This window comes from Chamaea fasciata, unplaced genomic scaffold (genome assembly GCF_029207755.1).
Source record: "Chamaea fasciata isolate MVZ Bird 193981 ecotype frontalis unplaced genomic scaffold, bChaFas1.0.hap1 SCAF_6, whole genome shotgun sequence".
Classification (NCBI taxonomy): Eukaryota; Metazoa; Chordata; class Aves; order Passeriformes; family Sylviidae; genus Chamaea; species Chamaea fasciata.
The window spans coordinates 39,509,395-39,523,173 of NW_027094091.1; the positions used below are offsets into that span (position 1 = coordinate 39,509,395).

General features: G+C 35.8%; 1 protein-coding gene across 2 annotated transcripts in view; it reads left to right on the plus strand.

Annotated features, from left to right (window-relative positions):
* Nucleotides 1–235: 235 nt before the first annotated feature.
* FSTL5 (follistatin like 5) overlaps nt 236–13,779 on the plus strand; it is a 385,396-nt gene continuing 371,852 nt past the window's right edge. For both annotated transcript variants that reach the window (XM_066186047.1, XM_066186048.1), the window contains exon 1: nt 236–497. The gene's annotated coding sequence lies outside the window, so the exon portion shown is untranslated. The remainder of the gene's footprint in view (nt 498–13,779) is intronic.

Sequence of the window (13,779 nt, forward strand, 5' to 3'; positions counted from 1 at the left end):
AAATCATAAGCTGCCTGTGTCGGTCTGCTAGATTGTCTCCTAACTTTTTTCATGTGTCCATCAAGTGGCCTGTTAGCCCTTCTCTGAGACAAATAACTGCCAGGTTTTGAGAATTAGGAGCCAGATTCTCTTTCAACAGCCATAGTGAGCTCTCCTATTTAGACAGCTGTCAGTACTTATGGCAACCTCTTCCCAGGTGCTTGTGATGGTAGCTACATATAAATGAGATTTCTTTGATGCCTTTGGGTTGGTGTGGTATTCTAGTTGTTTAGGTTCTGTCTTGTTTAATACTCATGGAGAGGTAGGCAGCCAAGGCTCTTTTGGAAACATTTGAAGAGGATGTTAAAAACCTCCTAAAACAACTTAAAGCTACTTGGAGACTGAAAAGAGACAAGCAGGATAGCTTCCTTTAGGAGACTGGTGGTTTTGATGCCTCAGCTGTATCCAAAGGTCATTCTTGTGGGATTAAGTCACTGTTAACAGCAACTTTCCTCTAGGTAAGTGCCACCCCTCCTAGCGAGAGTGGGCATGCTTGCTCACGGAGTTTGTTTTCCGAAGAGAGGTAACTCCTGCGCGGTTCTTGAAATAGTCATTGTTTCTAAGTGTGTGTGAATAATCTTTGCTAGTTCATGAAAATAAAAAAAATGTGTTAAATTTCACTTTCTTTCAATTCTTTATAGTCAATTGCTTTTAAGCACTACTCCAGGTGCAGTAGTTCCTCATGTTGAGCTTACCTTCTTCACATTTATATCTGTTTCCAGGAAACTGAGATGGCAGAAACATTAAAACAGATTGGATTCAGAATAAAATTAAAGTATCATAAAAACAATCTTTCAGAGTAAATGGTATTTCAGTGACAGCATTATTCTATTGCCATTTTTTTTTCTCTACTAAAGCAGACTGAAAATGCCCCCCTGGTATGTTGATAATGGAAAACATAAAAAACAGTAAAAAATTAATTTAACGAGAAAATTTAATTAAAGGCTTGTTCTTACGGTATGTTAATTTTATGGTGATATCAATCATCTGAAATGCTAAAGATTTGAGAAAAATATTAATTTCACATAAATAAATTAATTTTATTCTTTGAACTTCATTTCTATTTAAAGGATACTTTGCTCTGTTGCTTTATAGCATAGAAAAGAGAACTGTAAATAATTTTCGTATTTTTTGGACTAAGTGTAATAATGATGGTACTTTCATGTCTTCACTCTTCTCTCTGGTGACCACTTTATTTAAAAAAACCTGGACTCAGATAATTAGGCTACTTAAGAGAAGTGTGCAATATATGCACATATGGGAAATCCTGTAAGAAGAGCTGACTTGAATTAACACATAATTAAAAATATCTCATTTTCTACTCTCATATGCACACAAATTTTCTAAATGAAAAATTATCTAATCTGTATTTTTCTACAGCATTATGGAGATTATTTTAATGCTGTATAGAAATGATGCTGGTAACTAAATAATAACTTAGAATTATGTCTTAGGAATTGGAATGAAGTTCAGTTGGCTTGCAGCAATGCTGTCAGAATTAAGTTTCATACAGAGAACTATATAAGATATTTTGAAGTTTGAAGTCCTTTAAGACTCGTGTCTTTTCCCTACAGCTGCCTGAGTCATGTATAAGTATTGTGTTCTGTTCTCATGCGCTGCTCTCAGTTTTAGCTGTAATGATTCCCTTTCTTTTGAAGCTCTGGTGAAAAGCACACAGAATTATGTTAAAAGTGTCCAGGGTTCATATTTCCTTTTCTCCCCTGCTCCCTTTCCCTGTACAGTGACTTCCCCCATTATGGGTTGTAAGTGGTGTTAATGTAGCTATTGCTGTTCTTGGTGTCCATCTGCAACAGCAGAACAAGCTTTAAGCTGAAGACCTGCTCCTCTTAGGATAAATTTCTGCAGCTGAGTTTTGAATCCTGCCAATATCTTTACAGGAAGGTATGCTGTCATGTGCTCTACTTTAAGTATTTTTAAGCATGTGTTGAGCATAAGTTTGGAGGTCTCCTGAGGTCTTTCCAACTTCCGTAATTGTGTGGTTTGAGGAGCGTTGCTTCTGAGGAAAAATATTTCATGCTTTGTGAAATATTTGCATTTTTTCATAAAGTCTTGAAAATCAGTAGAGTGCTTTTTTCTTTTACTTCTAATAAACAAAACAACATTTAAGAAAATGCTCCGTACATTTCAGTTTATCTAGTCAGAGAAACTATTTAAAACCTTTGCCATTGTTTTTTAATTTAATGAATCACAGAAAACTAAATAGCTTTTGGATGGTTTTATTTTTAAAGCATAAAGGAAGCTAGATGTAATTGAATACTCAGGTTTTGTGGTCTTTTTGTCTTGTTTTTGTTTTGTACATCAATCAACTTAACCTAGCGGTTTTAAACTTTGTATTTAGATGTTTTACTAGTCTAGTATGGGAGGCTCTGCACTCAAAGGGTTAATGTCCATCAAAATGCTTCATACAGATGTCAGAAGGAAAGCATGTTATTCTCCAAGAATCTAGAAGTCTGTGAGGAATTTATGCAATTCAGATTACACTGAAATATGCATTAGTGCATCTGAAATGGGTCTTAGTGTGTGTTTCTCACATAAAATTTTTTCTTGTTCTATATCATACTATCTCTGACTGCTAAGGTGAAATATTTCATATTTCATAATGTCTGTTTAAAACCTCTGGAATATCCTTAACTGATGGCCTCAAATATTTATCATCCATTACAAAACTAAAAGGCCTCAAAGTTTCTCTTGTTTTTCAACATGTAACATTTCAAATAGATAGCCTTATTGAACCAAAATTGATCCCATGAGAAATACTTCAATCAATCATCTCCAAAGTGACTTAAGCAAGAAATAAAAAGAACATAATTTAAATCATAGGATGATTTCTGTTGAATGAAATTTCCAGAGGTCTTTTGGTCCAGAGCCAAATTTAAATTCAACTTTTTGCTAAAGGAATTTGAGCTTGACAGTTATTATTGAGTCTAAGCAGCAGACTATTTCCTCAGTTCAAAATAATGACCAAAATGTAACATAAATGACTGCTTATCAAGTATATATTGACTTACACAAGCTGGGAATGAAGACTTGTATATTTTATATTTTTTTTAACCTGCAGACACACTTTAACTCACTAGAAATTGTGCAGGAAAAGTACTTTTTACTGCTTGTGATAAAGACAGACTGACATTTAATTTACAAAGATAATAGGATCATGCCCAAGTGTAGGAAATTTACAGAAAGTGCTGAATTTTCTAAGGCATGAATGTGGCAAGTGTGGGTCATTGAAAATGACTGTGACAAGCAGGGAACTGTAGAGATAGAAAATACCTATTTCTCAAGGAAAAGAGGAAGGATATGAGAGAGACACGATTTGAATGAAAAAAGATATACATAAGCCAAGCTTAGCCAGAAATTTTAAATTTTAATTGATGAGACTCTGTTTGTAAATTGTAAAATTATGTTGACTTTCAACTATAGCAGTAGTAATTTTGGTGGTTTTGCCATGTTGTTTGCAACCTTATTGCACTTCATGACAAGTTACTTTGTGTTCTCTTTTAATTTATGTGTATAAAAATATGTCTTATGTCTGAGGGTAATTTTAATTGAAAGAAAAGATGAGTATTGGCCCTGAAAATCAGAGGAATGCTTACATTATGTTTGTAAGTCAAAAGGATATCATAATGTACATTAAAGATGAGTTACTGTGGCTTTGGAAAAATGAATAGATTTAAGTGAAGGGCATTTAGAAGGACAGACTTCCATAAACCTTTTTTTCCTGAGTTAATAGTCATCATCTCTTCTCCAAAAAAACAAAGAAGGCAATAAACCCAGAAAGTTTTTCATATTAAGAAAACTGATGCTTCCAAATGCTTACTGCAAATTGAGTGCTCTCATCTCACAGTCAGAGCCTGCCCACCTCTGGATTCTCACTCAGCCTAGAGTTTTCAGTAGCTAACACATGCCTCTTGTTGAACTGAGACATTAGGTTTTACAAGGGGTGTTATTTGCATAAGTGCACTCATAGATGGTTTAGAAAATAGTAATTAAATATAGAATTATCCTATGGATTTTAAATTGAGTAGTGGTGCTTTCCATAACATGCATGTAAATAAGTTATACTAAATTAATGAGAAACAGCTATTTAGTTGTTCACAATGGATTTAAAGGCTGAGAGTTGAGGTACAACTACAGACTCTTAAGACAACGGTCTATGGTGTCTGCAAGTACTTTGATGTGATTTGATAAATACTAGTTTTCTAGTGAGTAAGATCTGCAGCCTTAGAGATGACAGAAAATGCCTTTTCTTAGAGGTTTAAAGAATATGACCCCAAGTTTGTCTCTTGGATTCAGAAATACAGTGAAAATGACTGCACAGGTGGCCAGCCAAGGGAAAGGACCACATGCTGGAAGAAAATGGTTATTAAGAGGGATTTGTGTACAAATAATCTTACATTATACTTGTTCTGAGTTGACTGTAAAGCTGTTTGCCAGAGCTGTGAGTGCTGTTGAACATCACTTTAGCTGAACTTTTTGGTGGTAATAATGTGCTGTCCTTGTCAAAAAGGTGTTACTATGGGCTGCTCAACTTGCTGGTTGTTAGTTGCTGCATTTCTGCTTCTTTTTGCTGACTTAAAACACATTCCCAGTCCTGAGAAAGTGCCCAGTCTTGAACCAAATGTCAGTTCTTTCCTTACAATCTGCTTTCCTTGAGTACAAGCATAGCCTCTACAATGTATCTAATTCCTGGCTTCTTGAGTTTTTTGAATGATTGGCTTTACTCCTCTGGTGGTGCATTTCCCCCTACCCCCAGCTGTGCCGTGGATTGAGAAATGCTCTTTAGACATTGGCCATAATGAATTGCACCTGGGCTAAGCCCCTCTGGAGCTTTTCAGAAGCACTGTCTGTTCCCAGGAACTAATGAGAACCTGGATTTTCATGAACAGCCTTGGAAACTTTTTCTTCTTGCCTGAATATCACCCCAAATGGGACACTATTTTCATTATCAAATTAAGTTTCTGACCTGAATTGAGGCCAGGATGGAAGATTGCTATGACTAAAGCCACCTCTCTTGTGATTCTAAAAGTAGCAGCCCAAAGTGAGACCCTCTGAGCTCTCCCAGACCACAGCAACTGTGTCGAGCAACCTCCCTCTGCACAGGACATCTCTCAGAGCCAGTGAACTCTCAAGTTTTCTCTGCTGGGAGGATTGCTGAGTGATAATGATGGATCCAGGGCTGCTACCCCAACTCCTCAAGGCTCAACCCTGTGCCTGTTGAGAAGATGCAAAGGCATCTGAAGTGCCACCTGAAGGTGCTGTTAGAAAGAGGGTGTAGACAGCCCTTGCTAGGTTTGACAAAAGTCTATCAGACCTGCTTTGTTTGGGAAGAAAGGCTGAAGAAATGTTTCTAGAGTGACCTCTAGTTCATTCCTTGCCATATTTTGAATGTCATAGCTTCTAACTAATGTATCCAGAAGTCCACATCCTAAATGTAGAAAGGAAAAAAGTATTACATTTATGACCAGGTGAAAATAAAAATGGAATTTAATGTTCAATGGGTGTTGTACAGTTCTTCAGATGAAGATGATGATGGAGCTTTTATTAAGGTCATGCTGTCCTTCTCAAGGGCCTTGTTTATTGAGAAGCAGGAATGATCATCATTAACAATTTGTACAGGGTTTCAATATCTGTGTAAGGTAAGGGGCAGAGAGATTATTCCTTGGTTGTTTGCAGCTATTCTTTTTCTTGTGTTGAAATTTCTATTTTCTTTTTTCAATTTGGACTGTATATTTATGTGCAGTAACAAGTGTTACTGAAACTGGCAGTGTTCTATTTAAATTGTGAAAAGACCACAGTTTTCTTCTGCAATAAAATAACCAATTGGTATAATATATGCAGGGATTATAATGCTGTAGTTAAATTATACTGCTAAATAGGTGGTTTGTTTAAACATAACCCTGTTGTGATAAAGATTGATGTTATTGCTCTGCAATATCTTTACTAGTATCTTTTTAAGCTCACAAGCTTATGAGGCTTTATTTTTGTTAGAGTAAATGTTTACATTTCGGTGTGTCAGTAAAACAAAAATGCTATGACGTTTGACCTATCCAGTTCTTGCTGCTTTAATAGCGTCGTCATAAACTTACAGTATGTTATATTGGAATTTTTCCCATAGTTTAGGTGCATCTATAGATATGTTTCATCACACAGGAATGGGAAAGCTGTCATCTTGAACTTGGAAGAGTTTTCACTGAGCTTTTCTCAGTGAGACTTGCAGAAACTGGGACATATTTAAATTTTAATCTTGTCAGTTTGAATAAATTCAATCTATCCAAGATCTAGTTGAAATTATTTTATGAGTTTGCCATATCCTGGTTTATTATAGTAGTTCATAAATTATTTTGCTATCAACTTCTTATTGCTCTAGATTAAAAAAGTGTTAAGATTCTATACAAATATTTATCTATACATGCTTAGTATTGTAATGTGTATATGCATACCTGATATGGGCAAAGGTCAAGAATGTATTGATATTTTTGAATTTCAGAGTAACACTGGGTTTGTTTCCCGTTTACTGTAAAGTTCTGAGGGAGTTTGCAGGAAAAAAAAAGGAAAACACAGATGTTCCTGAAAATAGGAAGTGCTGTAGTTAAACACCTCTCAGCAGGACAGTGTTCTGCTTGAACAGGAGTGGGAAGGAGAGACCCCGGGGAAGAGAAGTTGTGTTTGGTGCTGGATCTGCCAGTTTTGCAATACAGCATCTTTAAAGCAATCTAACAGAACTCAAAGGAATTGAGGTCAGTGTTGATCCTTCACAGTACTGTCCACAAAACAATTTATATTTTACTCTTTTTAATTTACTGGTATAAAATATAGCTTTATTGGGCAGAGCAAGAGTGAATTTTATAGTGTGAGTGCTGAATAAAGAGTTAAAGACAGTATTTTCACACAGCAGAAAAGCTTTGAATATGCTTTGAAAATACTGCCACCAAATGACTAAAAAGAACATGTAAGGACAGTGCTATTTCACATTTAAGGCATTAAAAATATTCCAAAGTATGAGTTTTTCTTATAAATATTCTTGATACAATGACTTATCCAATGTCCCAAAATTTTCATTGATGTGACAAGCAGACATTGCTACATGGTGCATTTTTCTAAATAAACATCTGGTTAGACAGAATACTCAGAATATTTTGAAATATAGAGAGGTCAAGTTATAGAAGTATGCTGTTAAAGGAAGCTATGTCCAGTGTTGTTGAGAGCTATGCATTTTTCGACAATATTTGGCTTAATAGTGCCTTACTAGGGAAAGGGCTATGTGAAAAAGAAATACCTAAGAAATATGGAAAATATTAATTTATAGAATTGCCTGATTTTTGCAGATAGAAAAGCATCAAAATCCAGGGTTGCATCCTTCTCTGGAATGAGAAATATCATGTAAACACATTCTTTTATATATCTTTTCCTTGTTGTTGGGGGAATTGAGCTACAGTAACAGGGACTGCAATAGCTAGTGTGAAAATACTTGTCATGCTTGAACTTATAAAATGTATGTAATATGTAATAGTTATATAAGGTCCTTTATTTATGAATTAATTCAATATTATGTATATAGTTATTGACTGTAGTCAAACAGTAGGTAACTATTAATTCAGGAAATGCGTTCATTCATCAGTTATGCCCAAGCCCAAGCAAAACAGGAGGACAAAAATGATTTCCTGCCTTTCATGAATAAGCAGCTCTGTTTTGATTGCGAATCTGTTAGTCATAGCAAAAGGCATAAGAATAGCTCATCTTAACAGACAATTTAGGCAGTTGTAAGTGCCTCAGGAATACTGGGCTGTATCTGTGAGATGATTGGAAAGGAAGATCAGTGAAAAGTAGTGTTGTTTTTAAATTGTTATTTTAAAATAATATTTGTTTACTATAATTCTGGTTATAACAATGCTAATCAAGTAATAATTGTATTTACTTTTATTATAAGATTGCAATCTTGGAAATTTAGGAGATTTGAGTTGGGATGTACTTGCATTTAATTTTTCCTCCTGCTTCCACACCCCCTGTGTGTTTTCCTCTCATCTCTATTGCTTTGCTTTTATGCTCTGATATTCATTGGGCTTTGATCAGTTTGCTACTCTTTCCAAACCCTGTTCAGAGATAAACCTCTTATGCAGAATTCCCATAGAGAATTATGGTATCCATAAGCCTCGCTGTCCCTGATAAAGGCCTATATACTTCAATATGAACAAGACCAGTGTTTGAGCCTCAGGGACAATAGACTCTAGGTAGAATAGAAGTAGCTGCAAATTTGTGGGTTTTTAATGAACTAGAGTCTTTAAATTTCTATTATTTTAGGGGCTGCTGATACAAGTGAGCAATTAGCAAATTGTAGGTGAGAAAGGAATGAAGGATTGGCCAAATCTTCTTGGGCAAAAATGGAAAAAAATCATGATTTATGTAAGTCTTTTACTTCTGTGATACATGCTATAAATATTTTAGTTTCCTATATGCAGAAAACAGTGTTGGATATTGTCTCAGAACTAAAGCAATATCTTGAATATGTTCAGAAAATGATTATTGACCTAGAAAGTATTCATGTCAGGCTGTAATATCCAACTGTCAATATATATAAGCTTTTAAGGCTGGCTAGAGCACTTCCTTTTCCTCTGTAGTTTAGGTGTTTACAATTACAATTTAGATGTTTACAATTTAGAGTTTAGGTGTAAACAGTTAGAGGAAATCAGATTACCTGCAGAATATACTTTTGAGTATTCCAGTCTTATTAAATTCCTCGGAGGGTGTGATGGAAGTACTTTACATTCGATCAAGTCATATGTATTCTCTTACACTTTAGTTCAGCTTGAAGATATAGCAGTTACTAATGGGTTAATGCTTTTGAAAAACCTCAGGCTAAAATAATAACAGTTGGGAAGAAATTTCACTTTGTCAAGTAAAAATGTCATCCAATATTGTTTGTTATTAAAATCAGTGCATAATTCAGCCTTTTAGTTCTTTTTATGAAAAGAAGGAGAAAAAGATCTTTTAGGCCTAATTTGTTTCCAGGATCCACATCTGTGCACTTGGAGTACATTCTTTGTCATAATAGCAGCTGATGAGACAACTGATGTTTACTCTAAACAAGGCTGGAAATTTAAAAAAAATGAGATGATTTTTCCCCTTACCCTAAATTTCACACACTCAAGAATGCCGTTAAGTACTACTTTGCCTAAAGTAATAGCTACTCGACATTAGGGAAATGTGAAAGTTGTATTTATAATCAAAAGTTGAGAGTGGGGGAACATGTGGTTTTGAGATGTGTGAAGAATGGCCCAAGCACTTGAAATTTAATGAAGGGCTTGCTACAGATTGAAAAGCATATCTTTGCTCACATTGTCAGTCTTTCTGATACACCTTTGTTTTCCACCCTCTCTTTTGCTTCCATGCTGGTGCAAATTTTCATTAATATCCACTTTTCAAACATACTTTGCTGACCCATAAGAAAAGCAGTGTCTTTTAAGCACCCAGCAACCGCCTCACCCAAAAATTCTACTCTGTGGGTATCCCCCTCTTCTGCCTTAGCACAATATAGCTGGGGTCAAAATTATGGAAAAGATATTTTTTGTAATGATGCCCTGCCCTTCCACGTAATAGGTAGCTGGCAGTGTAAAACACTGATGTATCCAAGAACAGCATCAATTCTCCTTAAGTTTTTGAGTGGTTTTGGGGGACTGTTCTCCAATATCGACTTACCAACAACAGGTCTTCACCTATCCATCCTATTTTGTTAATCCTCTTTAAGCATTTGTACTCATTTTGGTACATTTTTGTACTGTAAATAGAGAGGACTGAGGGTTGGGGTTTTTTTCCCTTGAATTGTTATAGTTATGGAAGCAGGTATTTTTTTGCTTCCTGAGAAATCAAAAAATAAGCAATATAGAAACTTGCTGTTCTTCCCAGTGAGAAATTAATCTGATGTCTCTTTGAGTCTATTTATATTTTAAACAATTTACTCAATACTAAGGGATAGAATGTTGCTGCAGGTGGAAGAAGGAGCATCTGCACCACTTCTCCCACCCGAGTAAGAAGGCTGTGGAGGAGTGACAACTTTGTCACATCACACTGCCATACTCATTTTCAGTAATGAACAGAAGTACAGCTAGGGTGGCCTGGTGATGGCCCAAGTAGCCAGGGAATCCAAAGGAAAGAGACTGTTGAGAACAGAAGACACTCGAGGAGGAAAAACACATTAAAAATCAGCTCAGCATTGGTGGAAAGGGCTCTGCCAGTTGAGCATCTCCTAACCTGTATGAGCTGAATGTGGGAAGGTCTCCTTGAGCTTGTGAAGAGCTGGTTTGTGACACGATAATCATGTAGTGCTCACTGACTATAGGGTGGAGATTCTCAATTGCTCAAGGGGTTTTAAGCTCTGAAACTCTGCTTGTTGTGAGAAAAGTCAAAGAAATTCCAGCTAAGCAGCTCTATTTTCCATCTTTGGTTGCTGAACTACTTGAGAACTATTCATGTTGCTCTGTGTTATACTGAACATCAGTTTGTTGGAGGACTGACCTTTTGCTTAATCTTCTGTGATTTGCTTTGGTGTTTCCATTGTGTGGGGACTTTTTTACATCTGCTAAGCTTTGGTTCTGGCTGCCCTTTCATGTAGTCCTGGTGTGAACCTTGGCAGTTATGATGACTTTGGCAGACAGATAAATGCTACTCCTGTACATGTTCATTCCAGTGAGGATCATATTTTATTCAGATTAACTCCCCCTTTTCCCCCCCTTTATCCATTGTAATTGTAGTTTTTAATTTATAAATTAGAAAGGTAAGACAAGCTGGTGATTATTACTATTATAATTTGAATTTTTTGTTTATATATAGATCTAATAACATCTTCTAATGAATTATCAAAATAGAGGTTGGACTGATTCATGGAATGCATAACATACATTATATAAAGAAATTTCTAAAAAATATACTTACCCTGGAAAAATGCATGGCTACATATTGAAGTGAAATGTGGCAGCTTCTACAAAGATAGTCACCCTCATCTCCACCCCCAAAACTGGGGTTAGAATCTGACTAGTCAGTCACTGGGGGAGAAACTGAACAGAAATATAGTGACAGCTTAATTTTTAAAAGCTGCTGTATTTTTCCAGGTAGCACAATCAAATAATATTTAGCTGGGGAACTTTAGAAAGCTTAAACCTGACAGATATACAGATGCAGTAAATCAACAAAAAACCTTCTCCTCTTTGATGTAAGATGCAACTGATTTAATTTAAAAAAAAAAATCAAAAAAAACCCCCAAAAACAAAAACCCAAACCAGTAAGAATATTGTTAATAGTTTTCAAATCAGGAAAAGTAGCATTCTATCCTCTGTTCTCATATTTCTCACATTTTCTGTTTATTTAGTTATGCAGATTGAAGGAACCCCATCTTTCCTGTTCTTTATATCCCCAATGGGAAAGAAGATTCATGTGTGTTTGGTGTTATGCCTTCATTTAAAAAAGATAAAATTAATGGAGATCTGAGTGCTATGAAAATTCATTGACTTCTTTGGCTTCCTAACTTTTCCCTGTTCCTGCTTACCACTATATTTTGTGACCAAATCAGTTTCAGCTACAGCAGAGAGATACTCACAGTGGTAACACATCTAATGCTTCTCTCTTGTCCTTCCACATTATAACTTTGCTGTGATTCTGGCTATGCTGATGTGGTTGTGCTAATCACCGTGGTTTCTACAAAGGAGTGCGGAATGCCATTCCTTCTGCTTGTCCAGGGATGTCTATGTGATAATTTGATTATAAAATATGTTCTTTGAATCCTAGAAGAAAGAAGTATAGCAAAGCTATTTGTGCAAACTCGTTTGGTTTTCCATGATTAGAAGTACTTATTTAATAATAGCCTGACAAAGGCTCCTGAGCCATTGCATTTGGTGAAAAAGAGATAATGTGCTAAGAAACAGGATACAATTATTCTGCATGCCAGCTTGCTGAGGACTATGAATGCACTAGTCTCTGCAGAGTTTCTGCTCTGAGTGACAATTTAAAGCACAAAATCAATATTTGTTCAGCAGAAACAATCTGGGTGTGTATATATACATACATGCACATATATAGAACTGGAACCTTTGAAGAGAGCTTTATTTGGTTACCACAGAACAACATAGTGGAAGTTTTCTGAATGGAGGCTCCCTATTTTTTCTACTGACTAATTAAAGCACTCCAGGCTTTATGGACTTTGCCTCCAAATAATTAAGATATTAATCATTATCTTTTATGCTTTTTCTTCCACTGCTGCCTCATCTTGCTAAGCAAGTATTAGGCTATACATTCTTTAAGACTTGATGTTTAGCATTTACTGCTTTACAGCATAGTGTGTACTTTGAAGATAAGAACTCTAAAGGCTTTGTAAGTACAAGAAAAAAATTCTTTTGATTTTCTCTTTTATCAGCTGTGTGTAAAGCATCAGTGAAAGACAGTTTGCTGTATTCTTCCCTATGGGGATAATATAAATATGGAGTTTGCCTTCTCAGACTCAGAGACATGAGCCATATCTACTGGCTTTGCCCTGGCTCACAAGCCATCTCCCATGTGGAAGGCATTAATATGGCACTGTACTGGTGTTCTGGAAGTCCAGTGTGAAGCCAGCCTCTATCACTGTGAGCACTGCTGTCTGCTGCTGTGGCTGAATGGCTTCTTGGCTCATATCTCTCCAAGGGCATATCAGCAATAGCCAGAAAGGAATGCTCACCAACAGTCTCACTTCTATAGCGAATGCAATAGAGCACTGTTGTATTTTCATATTTTATGATGTGTTTTCATTTATTTGAGAGAGAGATTTTGTGTGTGTGTGTGATTTCAAGATATTTCTTCAAATGAACGATAAATCTGGAACTTGGAACTGCTGAATCTAATCAGTTGTTTACCCAGATGGAGAATTATAACTCTTACTTTTGCTTTTAACCTGACAGCCTTTGAAGCATGCATAGATAAAAGCTTTCCCAACAGACCTCTTTTTATTTATCAGCTATGGATATAAGGAACAATACACTTAAATTAAAGTAACATAGAGACTTTCCAGCAATTCTTTCATTGCCATCTATTTTTACACACTGTATTTATTCTTGGGGGTTTGGTTTGGTTTGGTTTGTTTGTTTTGTTTTTTTTTTTTTTCCCCTTGTCATGGTATACCTTATTATATTTAGCATGTACATCTTACCCAGAACTTTATTGGCCAAAATTTCCAATAATTGGTTTTTTTATCTAGATGTGAAAGGGGAGTTTCATCCAAAAGACCAGCACATGGTCAGGCTGTAATCTAGTTTTCAAATGGAACACTTAATTATTATTTTTTTCTGGTACTGAGGGTGACAATCAGGAACTGTGTAAGGCTATTTGAATGAAAGAGCTTTTGGGAAACCCCTCCTGAGCTGGTGCATATCTTTACTAACAACAGGATTGCTGGGCTAACAGCAGGCTAATTCAGAAATGAAAATGTTGTAGTTTTAGGGGGCAATTTTTTGATTGTGTTTGTAGCATGGTATAACTCACCAGGTCATTCCATGCATCTCAATTATATGCTAAGCGCAGTAATAGTTTTCCATAATACAAAATTTTTGATGCTTTTGGGCAGTGGCCAGCCATGTTGATTGATTGGCAGAGATGATTTGATCCACAAAATTTTTGTTCCTGTTAAAGGAACATTAAGTGGCTTAGATTTGTATCTAATGTTAATCAGCCTGTTAGCAGACCAGGTGGTTGGCAACATCA